Below are 25,061 nucleotides of genomic sequence, written 5' to 3'. Positions count from 1 at the left end.
AATATCTGGGGAAGTGATAGGCAGAGTTGCGGAAACATATTTTGCAGCAGAACAAACTGGACTACTATCCCGGCATCTAACAGTCTTCCACTACAGCACTCAGCCTCTAATGCTGTGGTGGGTTGCTAGTCTCACCAGTAAAACGATACAAGCACAGACCACCCAATGGAAGATGACATGCTCTACGTTGTCTTCTGCCAGGCATGTCCAATACTTTGGTCTTGATAAAGTTCCAAGGGAGGAACGAAACGCGTTGAGGAGGCAATTGAGAACATTTTCACCTTTACTGCAGTGTAAGTACAGATGTACTTTTGTATGGTACAATAAAGTTGTTGATATTTATCCACTATTTTGGCCTTCTCTTGGTGTTGACACGTGGGCTGGAGTGTACCGCCGACGAGTGGAGCCGTTAACATCTAGCTGAGAGTTGGTCATCTGCAGAGTTTGGCCTTCAAACGCTGCACGGTGTTGGTCGTGAGTCTCGCTGGGCGCTACACATCGGGCGGAACTTCTGAATCCCGGGAGGGAAGTTTTGACTAACAGGCATTTCAACACATATGCACAAGCCTGTAACCTGGAGGAGTATATACATTTGGACAACAGCGTCATCCACAGGACCAAACCTGTTACGGTACTCATACATGTTTAACATCATTAAGCTAATCTTTGGAAAATCAAGGAACTTATGACAACGTTATTCATCATGTTGATCTAGCCAATAATATATCATTGGTTACTATGGTCATATATAAATAGCATTAACAGTTGTGTTGTGTTGTGTGATATGGTATACCCTGGCATTAGAGCGCTATAGTATTTGGTATTACATGAACATATGTTTAACCTAGTGCTCTTTTTTTCTTTGTTATTTATTTTTGCAATGTGATATATATCAGCAAAAAAAACGAAAAGTGCAAATGCAATACAGATATTACTGTTTTTCCCTCATCCTCATAAATTTGACACCTGAGACATTGACAACGATAGCAGCTACGCACTATATATAGTACTTATAGTGGCAGTAATACACTTGAAAGAAACTCTTTCAAATGCAATATTCACAAATGCATATTTCATATGTGCTCATGGTAATCAAGACAGCAATGATTCTAATGGATAAATATGTATTGATAGCACCCAAGAAACAAACAATGCTGGAGATTCACTCACCTAGACTTTCAGACATTTTTCTCTCAAATATCACAGTAGGTGTGGTTCAAATTATTGTAATAGACAGAATTTTAATTGTGACAGAAAATAAAGAATACTGCAGTTGAAGAGGTTTCAATTATTTTTAATCAAAATAAAAAAGGATATATCCCATTTGATGATGTTTTGATGACAGGAATGTGGTTTGATGTGACTTTTAAGGCTATAGTTTCTAAGATGTAATATGTGTCTGTGGTCTCTGGACACTGTTTACAGATGAATATTGGACAGCTCGCGATTTGGAGATGAGAGCCGATGTTATTTTTTCTGGTTCATGTTTACCTAATACATTTTGTAAAAAGAATTCCACTGTGTAAGAGCCCTTGTCTTTGTTTTTTTTTTTTTAAAAACTGGGATTGTAAATCTAACTACAAGATAATCTAGGAAGTGCAAAGACAAAAGAAGTGCAAGTTTAAACAGTTAAAACTTAAAAATAATTCTGTAATCACCATTATATGCTCCCTTTTGATCACAGCAGAGAATATTAAAGATGGCTAAAGGGGATGGAGGACCCAACTGGGAAGTTGCTGGGTCCAGAGTCATCTCAGCATTGTTTTTATTCAGAAGATCATCTGGACAATATCCCCAGAGGGACACCTGGGGGCTAGAGCGACACTTGGGGCATGTCTGTGGCCAGAGGGACACGTGGGGGATGTCTGTGGCCAGAGGGACACCGGGGAGATGTCTGTGGCCAGAGGGACAGATGGGGGATGTCTGTGGCCAGAGGGACAGCTGGAGGATGTCTGTGGCCAGAGAGACAATTAAAAAATCTATGTGCCCTAAGGTCCAGAAAGAGAGATACAGGATGTATGTGCCCTTAAGGTCCGGAAAGACAAGTAAAGGATGTATGTGTTTTGAAGGTCCAGAAAGATAGGAAAGGGATGTATGTGCCCTAAAGGTCAAGACACACAGGTAAAGGATCTATGTGTTCTGAAGCTCCAGAAAGACAGGTAAAGAATCTATGTGTCCTGTAGCTCCAGAAAGACAGGTTAAGAATCTATGTGTCATGAAGGTCCAGACAGACAGGTAAAGGGTCTATGTGCCCTGAAGGTCCAGAAAGACAAGTAAAGGATCTATGTGCCCTGAAGGTCCAGAAAGACAGGTAAAGGATCTATATGCCCTGAAGATCCAGACAGACAGGTAAAGGATGTATGTGCCCTGAAGGTCCAGAAAGACAGATAAGGGATCTATGTGCCCTAAAGGACCAGAAATATAGGTAAGGGAAGTATTTGCCCCGAAGAAAGGCTGAGAGATTTCTATGTCCAGAAATCAGTGGAGGGATGCATTTGTCTAGAAAGACAGACAAGTGACTTCTCTACCCTGAAGAGGTATATACCCAGAGATACAGTGGGTTATGTTTGCATTAAGAGGGGCATCGTTTAAAATACTTTTACAGGACTGGGAGGAGGAATGACTCCTCTATGTCATACATGTTACTGGTACTGCGCTGCTCACAGTAGACAATGCCCTTTTTACAACCTTCAGAGCTATGGCAGCTATGTTACAGAAGCACATAATAACCATTTTAAGGATTCCTTTTCTTCCTCCTTATCTTATTCCCTATTTTGCATGAGGGAATATATGCAACAAAAACTATTTAACATAACATTGAAAGGTACTGGTGAGCAGGCTGCTGCTGCTAAGGAATTTCAAAGCTCTGCATTTTATTTTCCATTTAGCCAGTGAAGCATCTTCTTTGTGTGCTACTTGTGAAAGAAGTCTTTCCCCATCACTCATCTTCTTATTTGCTTCAGTAGATGCAATGCAGCGCTGAATTTAGAGATATACTGTACCAATGTTATTATTCATAGTTTTCTGTCACTCTCAAATTCCTCTTAGGTTGTTTTATTGTAGTTGACTGTTCTGTGTCACTTTCTTTTTCATTTTTTTTCATCAACAACTACACTTTCTGTCAAACTACTGAGGTCACTTTTTAATCAGCGGAAAAATTCAAAATGTGCATTAACCCCAAACAGCCAATCAGACAAGTGCAGTAAACTAGGACTAATGGTTATAGCAGTAATTTCATTTAATTTAAGAAACACACATTTCCCTTTCTAAATGTTCTCCAGTAGTAATACTATAGTGAGTTCACTATTTAACTTATTGCTCCGTATATGTTGTGCAATATTCATGTTTGTAACTAGTATTAAAGTCATTTTATCTCTTACCAATAAAACATTGTCCGCTGCGATTAATGTGGTTCCAACGCACAAAGATATTTAATAGCAAGATGCAACAAATAACAATGCAATAAATAAAGTACAGCCGATACATATGCAAGCGCTCTGGATCCAGCATACAGTCATTCAATCCTAAATTCTGTGGTCAAGTAGACTGTATGATGATCTCAGTGCGGATTAATATACAGTTTGTGGTACACAAAAAACAGTAGTGATGTTATGGCATGTTTCAGTTGGTTCAGGATTCAGGACAGTCCAGTATAATGTAGGTCATAGGTCGGTTCAAACAATGCCCTCCAAGGGTGGAGGTCAACTCTCCAACAGCTGCATACGTGTCTTCCCTCCAAAAAGCTGGCTTAAACTTGTCTATTTGCATCACACACACAATATCATTTTGACCATTTTTTTCTTTATCATCCATAACTTGCATACACAAGATGCGATCGCCTAGCCAATAGTAGCGGATGTCTGATGGTGAAAAGTGGATTAGAATGACACTAAACATGATATGTTTCCTGTATCCTGAACCTTATATATCAACAAAGTGGGTTTAACATTACTATATTAAACTATTAAATCTATTACATTTGATCATAAAAGACTGTGTGTTGGAACTTTATTAAGGTGAACTATTTATAAATGAATGTGTATGCAAAAGTGTTTGCACGTGTTAATGCTAAATAAGCACTAACACGCCGTATAGTGTTATATACACTCCAAAAACATACTGGTAGGTTAATTGGTTGACCCTAGTCTGTGTGTGTGTGTGTGTGTATGTTAGGGAATTTAGACTGTAAGCTCCAATGGGCCAGGGACTGATATGAATGAGTTCTCTGTACAGCGCTGCGGAATCAGTGGTGCTATATAAATAAATGGTGATGATGATGATTCGCATATTTTCTGATAAAGACAATTAAATTGATGGTTATACATTTGAAACAACTTCATCCAATTATTCGACTTACACACTAGGCGCCAAGGATCCTTATGTTAAATAAAGTAGCTCTGCTCTTTTTTTGCAAATGGCAGACAATCAACAGAAAATCTACATGAAAAATGTAAATTAAGCTGCATATATGGCCTTTCAACCACTGAAATAAAAAGAAGTGCCTTCTATAAGCTCCTACTGAATTGTAGGCTGTCCTTTCAGGAATATTGGTTGGGCCCAAACAATTGCTGCCTCCTCTATAAGTAGGCCACAAGTTCTTAGTGAAGTGTTATGCTACTGTCATGAATATTGGTTCAGTCTACAAAATTTGTGCCTTTAGTTCAGTAGGCAACCGGTACACTATGAGTCTACAGCAAAGGCACTTACGTAGAAGAGTAAAGAGGTTGCAAAGAACTAAAGGGAAATTAGGCTTAAGAGACCACACCTTTATAAGGCTGTCACTCTTATCAATCTTTGCAAAGTTGGAATTTTGTTTCTCTCGACCAATCTTTGCAAAGTTGGAATTTTGTTTCTCTGCTGGTGCTTCAAGGGTCCTATTTTTTTTTTACCCAACTTTGGCTTAGTCACTTCTATATTCTCCAACTCATTGACTTCAGCTTTGACCCATCATCTCACGACGAAGTGGCTTGGCTAGTCGTGGTTTGTCTCCGACAGGTACCCCAGCCAAATGGTTATCTCCTGGGAGTGACTAGCAATATATGACAATATCCATCTCTAAAGGAGATCCAAAATGTGTACAGCAAATGACGCAACCAAAATAAATCCAAACACCTCTTTACCCACATACATAACATTTAACTAAAAAAAAAATAATATACTTGACTGTTTCGATTACAACATATTTGTTGCATAGGCAGCGATGAAGTCTGGCACCTCAGATCATTTTAATGCTTAAGCCATTAAAAAGAGATCATAATTACCACCACAAACCTAATAAAATGTGACATTCTGTCCCCATAGTGATCAGGAAAGAAAAAGGTATCAGAGGTAAGGTTCAGTTTAGAAGTCTTCAGTATGTGAAGCGTGAAGAACGTAAGCACATGAACAGAAAAACGAAAAAAAAAATCAAACCGACCTCCCTTCAAATGTACTTGAGCATTACCAAAGAGAGAATCACAAAATACAATTGCAGCTATAGTCATGCCTTATGCTGCTCTCTGTCACATCACATTTAGCAAGATGTGTCCGTTGATGATCATGTGTTTTGTACCTTTGGCTTTGTTCAAATCCTAAAGAGAAAAGTTATCTTTGGCCAAATAAAACAGTCTTTCTGCTCAACAATGTAATCACTTTCTTCTTCTAAAATAAAGATGTATATGCACAAGGGGGGCTGGCAATTTAGCCCGGGGAATATGACTTGACTCAGCAGACTATTTTAAAGGTAAAAATACAGATGGCCCAGTGACCCAGTCCAAGGTAGCCCACTATGGCTTTTCCCCTTGCTGGTACCTAGGAGTCTGACACAGTCCCTGGGAGAACAATAGCTGCTCAAACCAGTGCTGATGGACTTAATCTTGGGTAAGTAAGGAAGCTTCCCTGCTTAAACCTTTTCTATGCTTTTTTGACAAAGAAGGGGAGTTAAACAGTCCAGACTTCCTGTTCGCAAAGGGGAACGACAGCTAGTCAGGAAATTAAGATGTGATCCGATGCTATGTCCAGATGAGTACGTGTAACCCACCTGGTTGTATTAAAGAAGAAGATGGTTAGTTTATGGTCATTTGTCAGTCACAGTGGTGACAGACATTACATGTTGGGAGTGAATGGTAGATGCAGTTAAATCTCTTTTGCGGTCCACCACCTGCTTTCATTGATAGTCCCTACCAGCAGCTGCCCCCTCCCACAAAAAAAAACAACCTTTAGGTTTCAGCTGATTATGGAAAGGATCCAGGTAGAGCTGTATAATTAGATGACATACAGGGTTCAGGGGGAAGAACATCTCAGCAACAGTCGCTAGCCAGAAAAATAGCTGATAGGCGCTGTACAAAGAAATTCAGCTTAATCATGGAATTTCTGTAGGCAGAAGACCAAAACCATCAGCCAGGTCTCTATATACACCACCCCATATCAACCAATGGGGTACATAGAGAGATGGCCCCTAAATAGCATTAATTATTAATTTAGAATAAATTGTAAACACTTTGAGTGCATTCAGCATCCAAGAGGAGGCCCGGGACTTGCTTTCTTTGGTTGAGCAAACTTTTTGGACCTAGACTATAAAGAGCTGCCCTAAATGCATGGGCAGTTGTAATTACCTGAGTTCTCATTTGGTTTTTAGCTGCCAATCGATTCAGATTTGCTGATCCAGCAAAATCCGATGGTATAATTTAGCTCATGTTTACTTGCAGCCTGCTCTAGATTAAGAGAACATCTGCATTCATTGTACCATTTAATCAGGTGATTTAGGAGCGCACTGTTGGCATGAACTGAATTAATAATTATTACACGGCCGTGCCTGCCCTTAGCCATTCAATCTAGTGGTTGCAGCAGCCTGTCAGTACATAACCCTAGTACGCCTAACACATCTTAATCATAATACAGACCCATGTTCATACACAATACTACTATTTATCACACATCAGCAGACACTTCAGTTAAAGATTTCAGTAGCTCTTAGTCAAAGTTGGCACCGTCCTTTTTATGCAAGACAAATGTTTGTTTGGCCAAAAATCAATGACAGTGGGAGCAGCTTGGCAGCGCTTTTCTAACAGTTTGTAATAGAAGATAAATGTATAAATTTGCTGCGCTATACTCACTTAACCCCATCAGGGCTGGTGGAGCAGATTGTACTTTGGACTGCAGCTCTACTAAATTGCCTTTAGGGAAAAAAACCAAAATGTAGATATAAAATCTCATATGCTGATTTACTGGTGAATACGGAGAAGGACAGAAGACATTTATATTTTAATAATATTAAGGGCCCTGGGGCCTCTCAAAAAAAGCAGGGCCTGCCATTACATCACTCGCCCCCACCCCTATTTGCCAAAGAACTGCAGGAGTTATAACACCATTAGCCTGATAGGATGATTGTGGGAACGTCACATTCTAAAATATCCTGTTTATGTCCAGGGCCGTCTTTCCGACTGGGCATGATGGGCATGATGGGCATGATGGGCATGTGCCCCGGGGGCATAGCGAACAAGGGGGCCCGAGGCAGGACTCCTATAAAAAAAAAAAATACCTTTTGCGGTCCCCTGACTGTTTAAGTCAGGTGGCGATCCGGCTCCCTCCCTCCAACAGGACCCCTATATATATAGGGGTCCTGGTGCGCTGCTTTGCCCTGGGGCCCATAATGTTGTTAAGATGGCCCTGTTTATGTCACTGAAGGGGCCTCATGATATTTTAAATTCTATAATCTGTATATTTTCCCAACAAGGCGCTGACTCTGAATGCACGGTAACGGTCTATTGAGGTCATTGTGTGCACAGGCTAACGAGCCAGGAGCCCATCAGTGGATTCCTGCACTAGCACTAAGGCTTCAGTCTGTCACTAATGGCTAATTTGGGTCCGGTAATGACGGTCGGGAACCACACCCCTTTGCCACTGAGAAGAACTGAGGGAAAAAGAAGACAGACAAAAAAAGGGAAAAGATAAGGCAAGAAGAGAATATTTTCCTTTCCTACTCACCTGTTGTTAGTGGCCCATGATGAGGAAACATCTTTAAATAAAAGTTAAAATAAATGAGTAGTTTAAAAAAGTTTGAGCTTTGTTCAATTTGTCGTTTTTAAGTATCTCTGGTGATGCATATTTTAAAATTTATTACAAAGGAACTGTAAAGAGCATGGAGAAATGAAAGAAAGCCGGAGAATTGCCAAGAATAGGCAATCTCAAGGCTACAAGCCAATCTCCAGAGACCTTGATGTTCCTGTCTCCGCCGTACGTCCCGTCATTAGGAAGTTTAATGTTATTTCTCAGAGTATTCCGTTCCATTTTCCCCCCTATCATTTTTGCTCCCCTCAGAACTCCCCTATCATTTCTGTTTTTTCCGAACATTTCCCTTATAAAGTGTTTTGCTCTTTAGTAGAGTAGACGTTCATTTCCATTTTACTTTTCTGCAATAATTTAGATGATGAAATTATCATAGGAGCCACTAATCAGCCCCAGGATGGGTTCATTGTGCATACAAAGTAGAGGACAATGGGCAGAAAGAATGTCCTTATACAAATGTAGATGCTGGAACAAAGTAACCATAGCCCTGCATATATACATAAAATAACACACAAATGAAATCCAGTATTATTATTATAGTTTATTTATTGTGTGCCACCAATTACGCAGCTCTGCCCATAGAGAATATTAGTCTCCCCCAGTTTGTACCACCCTATTTGTGTCTCCCCCTTCCCTTTAGGATGTAAGCTCTCAGGAGCAGGGCCCTCTTTCCTTGTGTTCTGCTTCTACTATTCCATCACCCCCAGTACCTCTTGGCCTGGTTCCCTAGCACTGTGTTCTTAAGCTTTGGCCTACCTCTCGCTGATTTCTACCATCATTTTCACTCATTGTTCTAGTAACAATTTGATTTGCATTACCATGTTACCTGTGTCTGTGTATATATTTGTATTCTTGTTTTGTTCTTTCTGTATTATGTTGTGTCATGTACGGCACTGCGAACCCTTTGTGGCACCTTATAAATTAAAGATAATAATAATAATAATTTATATAAGTCCCTAACCTATTGGAGCTTACAGCCTGAATTCCCTACCGCACAAACATGGGTTTGTTTCTGATTTCTTTATACAAAATATTCAATTATGCTACTGGGTATTTGGGACAGGTCAACATTCTGTAAATCTCTAGAGTTTTAAATCAACTCATAATAATAATAATTAGGAAATTACAGGAGGAATTCAATTAGCCGCGAAGTGCCCCCCGGAATTGTCTTAAAGACAATCTGTGGTGATCAGTGGCGGACTTACCATTGGTGCCGCAAGTGGGATCCACCAGGGCCCGTAGAGATAATGAGGCCCCGCTGCACAGGTAACTAGTGAGCTCTGGGCTCCGGTTCCCTCTTCCCTGCTTCCCTGCACCGGGGCCCACAGCTCAATAGTTACGCCTTCCGTGGTGATGTAAGAACGCTGATTTGTCGCACCAAGTAGTTCGACAGCACATCGCACAAAATCGAATAACCCCCATAATTTACTAATTATTACTACAAGCTGCAATCAATTTAAATGAGAGTTTGTAGAAATGTACAGTTTTACTTGGATGCATAATTTTCTTAATGTCTAACAATCAATAATGTATAACATTTACATTGGAAATAGAGTCAAGAAAGCAGCCATTAATATTATTATTTATATTTTTGAATTAATATTATTCAACATATTCAATCATTTCCACACTGCGCAAGAAGAGTTCTAATATTATTATTTCAAGTTACAGCTATGGCTTACAGTTATGACTTAGAAGTCATTTCCAAAAGTTAAGAGGACAATATTTCAGAGGTTTTAGGGCTGCACAGCAGAAGGAGAAAACACAATACTTAGTGCTCCTGTGTGAGTGAATGATTTAAAATTGACCATAAGTCCCCGGCAAACCTGATAAGGAAGTAAATCCGGGGCTCATAGAGTATCAGAAGTGGAAAAGTGAATCATCCAAAACTAAGCTCTGTCTCTAGAGCAAAAGCTCTCCAGCTTGAAGGGGGAAAAACTATTATGTACATAGCGAAAATCGTACCAAAAAAACAAACATAAAAAGAATAAGACTGTAAACATAACACTGATCTTAGTGTGACCTTGTGACTTCGAACCACTCACATTAAAGGTGTTTTGAGTGTAAAATAACAATTTATTTATTTTAGCGTGCAGTGATTTTCGTAGGTACAATAACTGAATTCGTATCACAGCTTAGGAATCTGCTAATATTACTTCTACGTATAAAAATGCAAATAATATACAATAAAATGATTTCACTGCATTTATTGCATGCCATTTTTTATTTTCTTGGAATAGAATGGAGAAGGCAACAGCGCCAAAGGATAAAACTATAGGATATAGGGTAGCAGCCAGGAAATGAGAAGCCTACAGACATACTTCTGTGGTTCATCTAATTCAGGGGAGAGACATAGGTGTAAGATTGTCCAAGGCATTTACATTGCCAACACTGGATGTGTGCTTTTCATTATTGAAAAGAAATCCACTTATCACACAGTGTAATACTATTGTATCTTTACTGATTTTACATTAGAGCTTTAAGTAGCACACAAATACTTAATAGCTTAATTGTACACTGAAATTTAAAGTTGATATTTGTGTGCTACATGAAAAAAACAGTCAGTATTTAACTTATGTGCAAAACAGAATACTAATTTGCACCCCTTGCATTGTAACATGGTTTTGTCCAGGAGACTGAAATAAGAAGTTTCTTAAGTTAAGATCCTTAATGAATCAGGCCCAAAGTTATTAACTGCAGCTGCTCAAGTAAAGGGTAAAATAAAATTCAACTTGGCTATTTCTGGTTCCCCCATCTGAGATGATGTCAATTAGGGATGAGCGCACTCGGATTTATGAAATCCGAGCCCACCCGAACGTTGCGGATCCGAGTCGGATCCGAGACAGATCCGGGTATTGGCGCCAAATTCAAAAGTGAAACTGAGGCTCTGACTCATAATCCCGTTGTCGGATCTCGCGATACTCGGATCCTATAAATTCCCCGCTAGTCGCCGCCATCTTCACTCGGGCATTGATCAGGGTAGAGGGAGGGTGTGTTAGGTGGTCCTCTGTGCTGTTTAGTTCTGTGCTGTTTAGTTCTGTGCTGTTTAGTTCTGTGCTGTTTAGTTCTGTGCTGTGCAGTGCTGTGCTGTGCTGTGCTGTGCTGTGCTGTGTTCTGCAGTATCAGTCCAGTGGTGCTGTGTGCTATGCTCTGTCCTTCTGAGGTCAGTGGTGCTGCTGGGTCCTGTGCTGTGTCCTGTTCAGTCCAGTGGTGCTGTGTCCTGTGCTCTGTGCTTCTAAGGGCATAGTTATTTCCCCATTATTCCCAAGTTTTTAAAAAATAAAAAAAAAGTAAAAAAAAATAAAAAATTAAAAAAAAAAAAAAAATATATAATAATTATAACCAAATTTGCAAAACCAATCCAGCAGTATAAGTCCATTGGTACTGCAATATTACCAAGTTCACACATTCTGCAGTATCAGTCCAGTGGTGCTGTGTCCTGTGCTCTGTCCTGCTGAGTTCCGTAGTGCTGCTGGGTCCTGTGCCGTGTCCTGTTCAGTCCAGTGGTGCTGTGTCCTGTGCTCTGTGCTTCTAAGGGCATAGTTTTTTCCCCACTATTCCCAAGTTTTTTAAAAATAAAAAAAAAAGTTAAAAAAAATTAAAAATTAAAAAAAAAAAAATATATAATAATTATAACCAAATTTGCAAAACCAATCCAGCAGTATAAGTCCATTGGTACTGCAATATTACCAAGTTCACACATTCTGCAGTATCTTGTGCTACATATAATGGAGACCAAAAATTTGGAGGATAAAGTAGGGAAAGATCAAGACCCACTTCCTCCTAATGCTGAAGCTGCTGCCACTAGTCATGACATAGACGATGAAATGCCATCAACGTCGTCTTCCAAGCCCGATGCCCAATCTCGTAGTACCGGGCATGTAAAATCCAAAAAGCCCAAGTTAAGAAAAAGTAGCAAAAAGAGAAACTTTAAATCATCTGAGGAGAAACGTAAAGTTGCCAATATGCCATTTACGACACGGAGTGGCAAGGAACGGCTTAGGCCCTGGCCCGTGTTCATGACTAGTGGTTCAGCTTCACCCACGGATCTTAGCCCTCCTCCTCCTCCCCCCCCCTACAAAAAATTGAAGAGAGTTATGCTGTCAGCAACAAAACAGCAAACAACTCTGCCTTCTAAAGAGAAATTATCACAAATCCCCAAGGCGAGTCCAAGGGTGTTGGTGGTTGTCAAGCCTGACCTTCCCATCACTGTACGGGAAGAGGTGGCTCGGGAGGAGGCTATTGATGATGTAGCTGGCGCTGTGGAGGAACTTGATGATGAGGATGGTGATGTGGTTATTGTAAATGAGGCACCAGGGGGGGAAACAGCTGATGTCCATGGGATGAAAAAGCCCATCGTCATGCCTGGTCAGAAGACCAAAAAATGCACCTCTTCGGTCTGGAGTTATTTTTATCCAAATCCAGACAACCAATGTATGGCCATATGTAGCTTATGTAAAGCTCAAATAAGCAGGGGTAAGGATCTTGCCCACCTAGGAACATCCTCCCTTATACGTCACCTGAATAACCTTCATAGTTCAGTGGTTAGTTCAGGAACTGGGGCTAGGACCCTCATCGGTACAGGGACACCTAAATCCCGTGGTCCAGTTGGATACACACCAGCAACACCCTCCTCGTCAACTTCCTCCACAATCTCCATCAGATTCAGTCCTGCAGCCCAAGTCAGCAGCCAGACTGAGTCCTCCTCAATACGGGATTCATCCGAGGAATCCTGCAGCGGTACGCCTACTACTGCCACTGCTGCTGTTGCTGCTGTTAGTCGGTCATCTTCCCAGAGGGGAAGTCGTAAGACCGCTAAGTCTTTCACAAAACAATTGACCGTCCAACAGTCGTTTGCCATGACCACAAAATACGATAGTAGTCACCCTATTGCAAAGCGTATAACTGCGGCTGTAACTGCAATGTTGGTGTTAGACGTGCGCCCGGTGTCCGCCATCAGTGGAGTGGGATTTAGAGGGTTGATGGAGGTATTGTGTCCCCGGTACCAAATCCCCTCGAGATTCCACTTCACTAGGCAGGCGATACCAAAAATGTACAGAGAAGTACGATCAAGTGTCCTCAGTGCTCTTAAAAATGCGGTTGTACCCACTGTCCACTTAACCACGGACATGTGGACAAGTGGTTCTGGGCAAACGAAGGACTATATGACTGTGACAGCCCACTGGGTAGATGCATCCCCTTCCGCAGCAACAGCAACAGCTGCATCAGTAGCAGCATCTACAAAATGGCTGCTCATGCAAAGGCAGGCAACATTGTGCATTACAGGCTTTAATAAGAGGCACAACGCTGACAACATATTAGAGAAAATGAGGGAAATTATCTTCCAGTGGCTTACCCCACTTAGACTCTCATGGGGATTTGTGGTGTCAGACAATGCCAGTAACATTGTGCGGGCATTAAATATGAGCAATTTCCAGCACGTCCCATGTTTTGCCCACACCATTAATTTGGTGGTGCAGCATTACCTCAAGAGTGACAGGGGTGTGCAGGAGATGCTTGCGGTGGCGCGCAAAATTGCTGGACACTTTCGGCATTCAGCCAGTGCCTACCGCAGACTAGAGGCACATCAAAAAAGCATGAACCTGCCCTGCCATCACCTCAAACAAGAGGTTGTGACGCGCTGGAACTCCACCCTCTATATGCTGCAGAGGATGGAGGAGCAGCAAAAGGCCATTCAGGCCTACACAGCCACCTACGACATAGGCAAAGGAGTGGGGATGCGCCTCAGTCAAGCGCAGTGGAGACTAATTTCCGTGTTGTGCAAGGTTCTGCAGCCATTTGAACTTGCCACACGAGAAGTCAGTTCCGACACTGCCAGCTTGAGTCAGGTCATTCCCCTGATCAGGCTGTTGCAGAAGCAGCTGGAGAAAGTGAGGGAGGAGCTGGTAAGCCATTGCGATTACACCAAGCATGTAGCTCTTGTGGATGTAGTCCTTCGTACGCTTTGCCAGGATCCGAGGGTGGTCACTCTTTTAAAGTCAGAGGAATACATTCTGGCCACCGTGCTCGATCCTCGGTTTAAAGCGTATGTTGTGTCTCTGTTTCTGGCGGACACAAGTCTACAGCGGTGCAAAGACCTGCTGGTCAGGAGATTGTCCTCTGAAGAGGACCGTGACATGCCAACAGCTCCACCCTCATTTTCTTCCACATCTATAGCTGCGAGGAAAAAGCTCAGTTTTCCCAAAAGAGGCACTGGCGGGGATGCTGATAACATCTGGTCCGGACTGAAGGACCTGCCAACCATTGCAGACATGTCTACTCTCGCTGCATTGGATGCTGTCACAATAGAAAAAATTGTGGATGATTACTTTGCTGACACCATCTAAGTAGACATGTCAGACAGTCCATATTGTTACTGGCAGGAAAAAAAGGCAGTTTGGAAGCCCCTGTACAAACTGGCTCTATTTTACCTGAGTTGTCCCCCCTCCAGTGTGTACTCGGAAAGAGTTTTTAGTGCAGCGGGGAACCTGGTCAGTGAGCGGCGAAGGAGGTTGCTTCCTCACAACGTTGAAAAAATGATGTTTATAAAAATGAATAATCAATTCCTCAATGAAGTACAGCACTGCCCTCCAGATACTACAGAGGGACCTGTGGTTGTGGAGTCCAGCGGGGACGAATTGATAATGTGTGATGAGGAGGAAGTACACACTGTAGGGGGAGAGGAATCAGAGGTTGAGGATGAGGACGACATCTTGCCTCAGTAGAGCCTGTTTAGTCTGTACAGGGAGAGATGAATAGCTTTTTTGGTGTGGGGGCCCAAACAAACCAATCATTTCAGCCAAAGTTGTTTGGTAGGCCCTGTCGCTGAAATGATTGGTTTGTTAAAGTGTGCATGTCCTATTTAAACAACATAAGGGTGGGTGTGAGGGCCCAAGGACAATTCCATCTTGGACCTTTTTTTTTTGCATTATATGACCAATCAACAGTCGTTTGCCATGTTCAAAAAGTAAAACCAAATTTAAAAAAATACAAGAAATTAAACCAAAAGTAAAATGCCGTGTCATAATTTAAAACAAGAGGTATTGACGTGCTCTAAAACTACTGTATTGTTGTTTATATTTTATAAACACTACACTTGACAGCTTGAGTCTTTCAATAAAAAAGTAACTGTCCATTGCACGAATATTTGCAACAGGGACAATTTTAGGGTTAAGAAAGTCAACTAATAACACTTCGACGCTGTCTGTCTTTATAAACACTACACTTGGAAGTTGGAGGAGGTATTGTGGCCCCGGCACCAAATTTACTACCGGGGCCACTCCACTGTGCAGTCCATATTTAGGTGTATCAGATATTAAACAACGGTGACAGTTGATGCCCAATTTTTTAATTATATTGTGGCCTCGGTACCAAATTGTGTACCGGGGCCACCACACTACGCAGTCCAGATACTTGTTTGGTGGAATTCAGACCAGTTGAGGGTTTTATTATTATATTGTGTGGACCACTCTATCTATACCACACTACAACTCTATACCACTCTATTTCATACTTTAATTCTATTTCATACTTTAATTCTATTACTAATTACCATAAAGAGGAACAAAATAAACCAATTTTACCAAAAGTATAATATGACTTAGACTTACAAACACTACACTTGAAAGATCGTGCCTTTAAATGAAAAAGTCAGTCTTCATTGCACGACTATGTGCAACAGGGACAGTTTTTTGGGTTTACAAAGTCAAACAATAACACTTTGACCCTGTCTGTCTGGGATCTCAATGACGAATTGTCTGTACCATGTTTGAAGGAGGTATTGTGGCCCCGGTATCAAATTGGGTACCGGGGCCACCCCACTATGCAGTCGTGATACTTGTTTGGTGGAATTCTGACACGTGGAGGGTTTTATTATTATTATATTGTGTGGACCACTCTATCTATACCACACTACAACTCTATATACCACTCTATTTCATACTTTAATTCTATTTCATACTTTAATTCTATTTCATACTTTAATTCTATTACTAATTACCATAAAGAGGAACAAAATAAACCAATTTTACCAAAAGTATAATATGACTTAGACTTACAAACACTACACTTGAAAGATCGTGCCTTTAAATGAAAAAGTCAGTCTTCATTGCACGACTATGTGCAACAGGGACAGTTTTTTGGGTTTACAAAGTCAAACAATAACACTTTGACCCTGTCTGTCTGGGATCTCAATGACGAATTGTCTGTACCATGTTTGAAGGAGGTATTGTGGCCCCGGTATCAAATTGGGTACCGGGGCCACCCCACTATGCAGTCGTGATACTTGTTTGGTGGAATTCTGACACGTGGAGGGTTTTATTATTATTATATTGTGTGGACCACTCTATCTATACCACACTACAACTCTATATACCACTCTATTTCATACTTTAATTCTATTTCATACTTTAATTCTATTTCATACTTTAATTCTATTTCATACTTTAATTCTATTACTAATTACCATAAAGAGGAACAAAATAAACCAATTTTACCAAAAGTATAATATGACTTAGACTTACAAACACTACACTTGAAAGATCGTGCCTTTAAATGAAAAAGTCAGTCTTCATTGCACGACTATGTGCAACAGGGACAGTTTTTTGGGTTTACAAAGTCAAACAATAACACTTTGACCCTGTCTGTCTGGGATCTCAATGACGAATTGTCTGTACCATGTTTGGAGGAGGTATTGTGGCCCCGGTATCAAATTGGGTACCGGGGCCACCCCACTATGCAGTCCAGATACTTGTTTGGTGGAATTCTGACACGTGGAGGGTTTTTTAATTATATTGTGGCCTCGGTACCAAATTGTGTACCGGGGCCACCACACTACGCAGTCAAGATAGATAGATGCGTATTGCGTATCATAGATAAAGTACATTCAGTGGTGTGGGGCAAATTGAAAAATATTCAAAATGCACTGACATTATCAAAAACAAGAGGTTGTCACACGCTAAAACTCCAACATGTATATGATGGAGAGGATGGAGGAGCAGCCGTATGTGTAGTGTAATGCAGATCTGTTGAAGGTTTTTTATATATTTTATTGTGGTGCCCAGTGCCCACTCCTCTACGCAGTCCAGGTACATTTATTGGTGCGAATCATAAAAGTTCAGGGTTTTTAATATATATTGTGGTGACCCACTCCTCTACGCAGTCCAGGTACATTTATTGGTGCGAATCATAAAAGTTCAGGGTTTTTAAGATATTGTGGTGACCCACTCCTCTACGCAGTCCAGGTACATTTATTGGTGCGAATCATAAAAGTTCAGGGTTTTTAATATATATTGTGGTGACCCACTCCTCTACGCAGTCCAGGTACATTTATTGGTGCGAATCATAAAAGTTCAGGGTTTTTAATATATTGTGGTGACCCACTCCTCTACGCAGTCCAGGTACAATTATTGGTGCGATTCATAAAAGTTCGGGGTTTTTAAGATATTGTGGTGACCCACTCCTCTACGCAGTCCAGGTACATTTATTGGTGCGATTCATAAAAGTTCAGGGTTTTTAAGATATTGTGGTGACCCACTCCTCTACGCAGTCCAGGTACATTTATTGGTGCGATTCATAAAAGTTCAGGGTTTTTAAGATATTGTGGTGACCCACTCCTCTACGCAGTCCAGGTACATTTATTGGTGCGAATCATAAAAGTTCAGGGTTTTTAAGATATTGTGGTGACCCACTCCTCTACGCAGTCCAGGTACATTTATTGGTGCGATTCATAAAAGTTCGGGGTTTTTAAGATATTGTGGTGACCCACTCCTCTACGCAGTCCAGGTACATTTATTGGTGCGAATCATAAAAGTTCAGGGTTTTTAATATATATTGTGGTGACCCACTCCTCTACGCAGTCCAGAAAGATACCTTGTTGCAACGTTTTGGACTAATAACTATATTGTGAGGTGTTCAGAATACACTGTAAATTAGTGGAAATGCTTGTTATTGAATGTTATTGAGGTTAATAATAGCCTAGGAGTGAAAATAAGCCCAAAAACTTGATTTTTAAACTTTTTATGTTTTTTTCAAAAAAAATCCGAATCCAAAACCTTAAATCCGAACCGAGACCTTTCGTCAAGTGTTTTGCGAGACAAATCCGAACCTCAAAAATAACGAAAATCCGGATCCAAAACACAAAACACGAGACCTCAAAAGTCGCCGGTGCACATCCCTAATGTCAATAGCCACTTACTATTTAGTAGTCTGTGCAGGAAAATATCCTGCAGATCTTTAACCGTCATAGCACAGTAATACTCTGCAGAAGAGTAATGTCAGCATGAAGATGGGTTAGGGGGGATTTCATCTCTTCTCTTTATCCAGGAATGAGAGTCTCACACAGCTAAACAAATAAGTTGAGCTTCCATGTTCCTAAAGAAACAAAATATGAGATACCTGTGTATTGTGGATTTTGCTCAATCCAATTAAGCCGTGTTTCTTTGTTGATGCCAAATGCAATCATAGGCCCATGTTTCCATTAATTATATTAAACTAAGTGAATCAGGAGACAGATTTATAACGTCAAAAAATTGTTACTGCCGCTGCCAGGGTTAAACTTCCTTCCTCCCGTATTTGGCAGTGATAGGAGCCATATTGCTTGGAAGGTTGCAAACATTCACCAGGCGTTTGCTAAGTGCAGAATGAAAGAACATTACTGAAATGCAGATAATATCATGTCTTACCTTCACTAGCAAAAGCCAAAACGTTACACAATGGTTGGCTTTAACATCATAGCCAAATAACCCTTCTGCAGGCTGGCTAGATAGCTGTAGCAGCATTAGACAATATTTGCAAGCCAGGGGTAGAAAAAAAGAAGACTACACATGGCCAAAAATGCTAAAAAAGAGCTGGGGAATAGGTTCCGGTAAAGGGTCATAACGTGCCGCACTTGGCAACGGTACTTATGGGCGCTGACATATCCTGATGCATCCTAGGCGCACATCCAAGCTCTCTCTCCCGTCTTTTCTTGCTGGAAGGGATGCAGCACATTAGGGTGCTGGTTCCAGCAGGTGCCAGATTTTAAAGGTCAAATCAGTGTACACTGTAGTCCCTGAGCAACAGGAATTTGGAGGTTTGGAACTTGTCTTTGCTCTTTCGTCCAATGCACAAAGTCAAAATTTGCACTTATGTACAGTCTTTTCTGGGTCTGATTCATTACGGCACACAAAACAAACGCATTGTGTGTTGTATAAAAACTCACAAAAATCGGGCATGAGCGCGTCCATATTCGACAAGGAGCGGATTTTAAGACACGTCTGTTCATGAATACGGGTCCCCTCTGCTCTAACAGACATACACTAGACATACACTGCAGGATACGTCCAATACATATAGAATAAAAAGTCCCAAAAGAACACACAGAAAAAAAAACTATTCAATTGATGTCATCTGTTTATAATATATTCATTAATGATAAAACATTACAAAATAAATTATTTCCTTTTTTCTCCATAACATACACTTATCAGGTTGTTATTAATGTCTATAGTATATAATATGCATGTTCACAGGTGCTCCTGATTGCAAACACATGTTCTAGCATGCAGACGTGACCGTCCTCACTATCAATCAGCACTTACACCTGGCCTGTAGCTGGTGCAAGTGATACCACAGAAAAACACCTACCTTTGAGATGCCAAAAACTTGAATCGGACTCTGCTGAGTGCGCTCCAGCTTGGCACTCCTTTACTACATACATACGACCATTTCCATTCCACCACTGAAATCGTAGGCTGTAGTAACAGTCCTTTGCGTTCAAAGATGGATTGGGCATTGCCGTGTTCTCTGGCATATGCAGAACATTTTTACGCAAAATACAGCATGTATGGGCATTTACGCTCCTTATTGAATTGGGCCTTTTGTGTGTATCTTTTCCTATGTAAATTAATCTGAGATGGAAATCCAAAAGAGGTGTACATTTACATAACAAAAGCTGAAAAACAATTCTGGCTAAACCCCTACTTAGAACCTATTCACATAAGTCACACCAGAAAGACAGTAGTTCAGTAGTTCACCCATAGGTGGAGAAACCTTGCAGAATAGAAAGTTTGTAGATTTTGATATTTCACAAATCAAATGTTTTAAGCTTTGCTCAATTGAAGATATCGATATTAGCTTTGCATCAAGGCATGCAAAGCTGGAGATAATAAAATAAGAACAGCTATAGATTACAGTACAGCTCATTATTATTATTATAATCATTGATTTGTACTTGATTTGGTTTGTGGTGTATCATGGAAGACTCCACAATGCTTTGCAGCACCAGACATTGGAGAAAACAAAGGATATGTAATATAGGGTTCTTAGTAGATGGACAAATTAATTGCATACGTGAAAATAAAGGATAGTGAGAGCCCTGCTTGTGAGAAACATTCTAATGGAAAATGACCATGGCAGAGGCAATATCTGAGATCATCATCATCTTTTTAATTATATAGCGCCACTAATTCCGCACCGCTGTACAGAGAACTCATTCAGATCAGTCCCTGCCCCATTGGAGCTTACAATCTAAATCCCCTAACATACACAGACCGAGAGAGACTAAGGGCAATTTAATAGCAGCCAATTAACCTACTAGTGTGTTTTTCAAGTGTGGGAGGAAACTGAAGCACCCGGAGGAAACCCACGCAAACACAGGGAGAGCATACAAACTCGACACAGGTAAGGCCATGGCCGGGAATTGAACTCATGACCCTAGTGCTGTGAGGCAGAAGTGCTAACCACTAAGCCACTGTGCTGCCTGTAAGAGTGTGGCTCCAAGTGGAGATTGGGACAGTAGCAAGGCTGTACCACTGTGACTAGTATAGGTGGCAGTAGAGTAGGCCTAGTAAAGATGCGGGTTTCCAGAGCGCATTTAAAAATTTGAAGGCTTGGAAAGGGTCTAAGCAGGCAGAAATTCCATAGGTGAGTAGTGGCATTGGAGAAGTCTTGTAGGAGGGAGCGAGAGGTGGCTATAATAGAGGTGATAAGGTGAAGTTTAGAGTAACTTGAAATGAGGCTTAAAATATATGAGGGGTGGAGTTGGTGATGACTTTAAAAGCTAGGGTGAGTAAGTTCAATTGAATCCTGGAAGATAAGTGGAGCTAGTGTTTTTTCATAGTGATGTGGTGAATGTGGAGGTACTAAACATGAGCATTACCATGGCATTTAGGATGGATAATGTGAATGACAGATAAGAGGAGGTTGCAGTAGTCAAGGCGGGAGTTGATAAGAGAATGGACAAAAGTTTTGGCCATTTCAGGGCAGGACAGGTTATTTACTGGAGAGAGAAGTTTTAATAAGGAAAAGTGGATCGGCTCAAGAACAATTACATGTGACTGTACTCGTGCGGTAAAGGCAAGAGCATGAGGTAAGGTGAGGCTGTGGTCTGAGTGTATGAATGACGACTTGGAGAATATATAGATGGAGCAGAAGCGGGAGTAGAGAAGGAAAACTAAGAGCCCATCACAGTGGTTGGGAGATGTAGTCCACTGGGACTGACAAAAAGAGGAAGTAAGTGAAAGACGTTTGTGGCGACAGAGACAGTGAGATTGTCAGTGCAAATAGTATGCCTCAAGTGGAGAATATAGTGGAATGTTGCACTTGTTTTCCTATCATGCTATATCTACAAGACAAATAAAAATAACAGTGTATAAAGCTTCCATAAGTTGTCTCAGTCAAATATAGATAAAATATATAACATGGAAAAACTTGAATTTAAGAAAAGTTTCTGATGCCCCAAATTGTTATTTCTCATACATGAGAGCCACAACTCATGGTAACCTATCCAGTAGTAGATTTTCTGAAAACGTAATGCCTACCCAGATACTTATTAACTGTACCATCTGGAGAAAGCTCCTATCTATAGGCCATGGCCCTTGATTCAGTGATGCAAATGGGATTATCCAAAGAGAAACAGGAATATTGGGGTTAGAGGAGGGATGGCAAATTTCAGTCCGGGTTTGGGGGGGAGGGTCCGACTCAGCAGCCTATTAGGAATATTTAAAGGGCAAAAAAATGCAGGTGGCCCTGTGAACCAGCCCAGTGTAGCCCACTATGGGACCAGCCTTGGGGGCAGATTCTCCCTGCCACCCAGCCCATCCTGGTTGGGGTATTAGGTTTTGAGTTATAAACTCTGGGTCCCATATTCTAGTTCTGAACTGGATTACAAGTTGTCATGGGGCACCAGTCCTACAAATATAATAGATATTATTGATGGTCTGGGGCAGCACGGTGTCTTAGTGGTTAGTACTTCTGCCTCACAGCACTGAGGTCATGAGTATGAATCCGGAGCATGGCCTTATCTGTGTGGAGTTTGCATGTTCGCCCCGTGTTTGCATGGATTTCCTCCCACACTCTAAAAACATAATGTTAATTGGCTACTATTAAATGGACCTTAGTCTGTGTATGTGTGTGTGTACTTGCATTCATATGCTTGTGGGGAGGTTGACCTGTTTACACACCAACCTGAGTCATAGTGGGGACAAATATTGAGATCCCCACAAAGCTTCTCAAGGCTAATCAATGCAGAGGACCTTGCTAATATGCTCAGCATAAAAATCTGGCATGTCCCTGCGAGTTACATTTGTCGGAACAAAAGTGTGCATGTGTCCAATGTGGAGGGGAGAAAGTGTGTGTGCAACACGGTGACTGTCCAAACGCTATCCAGAAACAGTGATGGCTCCAGGGCGTATAACAAAAAGCAGTACTGCCTATACTGTGAGCAGCACATCTTAAAAATTGCCCGTCACATGGAGCATGTTCACTGCACCGAAACTGAATTTCCTGGGCCCTGAAATTTCCCAAGAACTCGAAAGAAGGATGCATGCAAATGCAAATCTTCTCAATAGGGGCAACCGTGCACACAACGCTGAGGCAATGAGGGCAAGCCATGGCGTTCTGTTCCCATGCAAAGTTCCAGACAAAGAGCTGGATGCTGAAGACTTCATGCACTGTGTAGCCTGCCAGGCCTTGTTTGCAAGGAAATACCTGTGGCGACACATGAAGAGATGTAAACTAAACCGAAGGGGCAACAAGCTCATGCCTGGCAAGAACAGAGTCCAGTCACTGTGCACCTTTGCTCAGCCTGTTCCACCTGACATCAGTGGTGGCTTTTGGAAGCTCTTGAGTGACATGACCCAGGATGAAGTTATACTCGCAGTCAAAAATGCTGATGCATCATGCAGATGGCACAGCATCTGTTCAACAGGGTCGGATCAGATATTGGCAGGCAAGAGTATATCCTTCAGAAGCTTAAAGAAATGGGCAGGCTACTGCTACAGGCCAGAAGAGCTACCCCTTTGGAGAGGATGGGAGACTTTACCACCCCATCAATCTTTGTGCACATAGTAGATGCTGTGAAGATAGTAGCTGGCTATGACGAGGAGAAATGTACATTTAAGACGCCCTCGCTGGCACTGAAGGTCGGGCATGGCCTGCAAAAGAGAGCGAGCATTGTGGACTCATGATAGAGGACCTCACTGCTGCGGTTGAAAACACAAAATTTCAGGAAGCTATATGAGGCGAGATGAAATGAGTTGATCTCATCGGCTGCCTTGAAAAAGTCACCCTGGCACAGGTGATCTTGTTCAAATGAAGACAAGGGGAAGTTTCAAAAATGTTGCTGACTACCTTCTCCTCAAGAGATACTTCGCATCTCTACAAAGATGTGTCCCTAGCGCTTTCCTAGGTTGAGAGAAATCTCTGCCGGGACTTCACTAGCATTGAAATCCGAGGAAAGCGAGGGAGAAAAGTCCCCATCCTGCTGGCACCAGCCATGCAAGCTGCAATGGAACTTCTCAACGAAAAGCATGACAAATGTGGAGTGGATAGCCAAAATGTCTACATGTTCTCCAGACCAGCTTCCTTGTCACACTTCAGAGGCTCCAATTGCATACGACTGTTTGCCCGAGTGTGTGGGGCCAAGCATCCCAACACACTGTCTTCCACAAAGCTTTGAAAGCAGGTTGCCACTCTCTCAAAGGTCCTCAACTTAAATGACACAAAACTAGATCAGTTGGCACGACATCAGGGTGCATCGGCAGTATTACTGCTTCCCAGAAGGTACCCTCCAACTCGCCAAGATTAGGAAACTGTTAATGGCTCTCGAGAGTGGCAGACTGGCCGAATTCAAAGGCAAGAATTTGGACAAGATGCACATTGATCCGGACGGTACGTGGAAAATCTGGTGTCTGATGTATGCTTTTGACTTTTACCTCGGTCATTTACATATCTGTTTCTTTTCAGAACCGTTCCAGCTACACAGCGTCATGTCGGATGATGAGCAATTCCCCGTGACAGAGGGACCAGTGGCCAAGCATTTAGTCTACACTTCCACATCAGAAGAGAAGCGGTGTATGGACAACATGGCAACATGGGATCAGTGCCCAGCCATGGCTTCAACAGGTGGATGTAGCACATGGTTTTGCTAGGCAGAAGAACTTTGTCTTCTCTGTATTTTGCAGAGCCATAATTGACCACTCTATTTCCTTTCAGGTTGCAAAGAAGTGCGGAGGAAATCCTGGGACAGAGAGGAGATCCAGGCTGTGGAGAAACACCCAATGAGGTTTATACAGACATGGCAGGGGCCCGGAAAGCAAGAATGCCTCATGGCTGAACCATCCACACTGAAAGATCGGAACTGGTCGAGGGTGAAATTCTACATAAAGAACCGCATAACAGCTTTAAAGAGGGATCAAACTTGTTGAAATTATGTTAAGAGGTTGAACAAGGCTGTAGCCTCCATGGCTAGGTGTCGGTGTAAGCGGGCATGCGGATGTTCTCAGATGGCCAGAATACACAGAACTTTCCCTATCATTGTTATTATTTATTCATTTATGTATGCGGGAATGTGGATGTCCTCAGACAGTCAAAATACATGACACTTTCCCTATCTTGCAGTCCGATGTCAGTACTTTATGCAAAGTCAAAGTGTAAATCTCTTGTAACTCTGGAACTGTTCCTACACATACCCCTATGATTGTTCTGTCAACAAGGCATTAGGAAAGGGGTTTCCTATACACCATGTCCCAGAGATG

Source organism: Mixophyes fleayi, chromosome 11 (genome assembly GCF_038048845.1).
Source record: "Mixophyes fleayi isolate aMixFle1 chromosome 11, aMixFle1.hap1, whole genome shotgun sequence".
In the NCBI taxonomy this organism is placed as follows: Eukaryota; Metazoa; Chordata; class Amphibia; order Anura; family Limnodynastidae; genus Mixophyes; species Mixophyes fleayi.
This window is presented reverse-complemented; position numbering follows the sequence as displayed.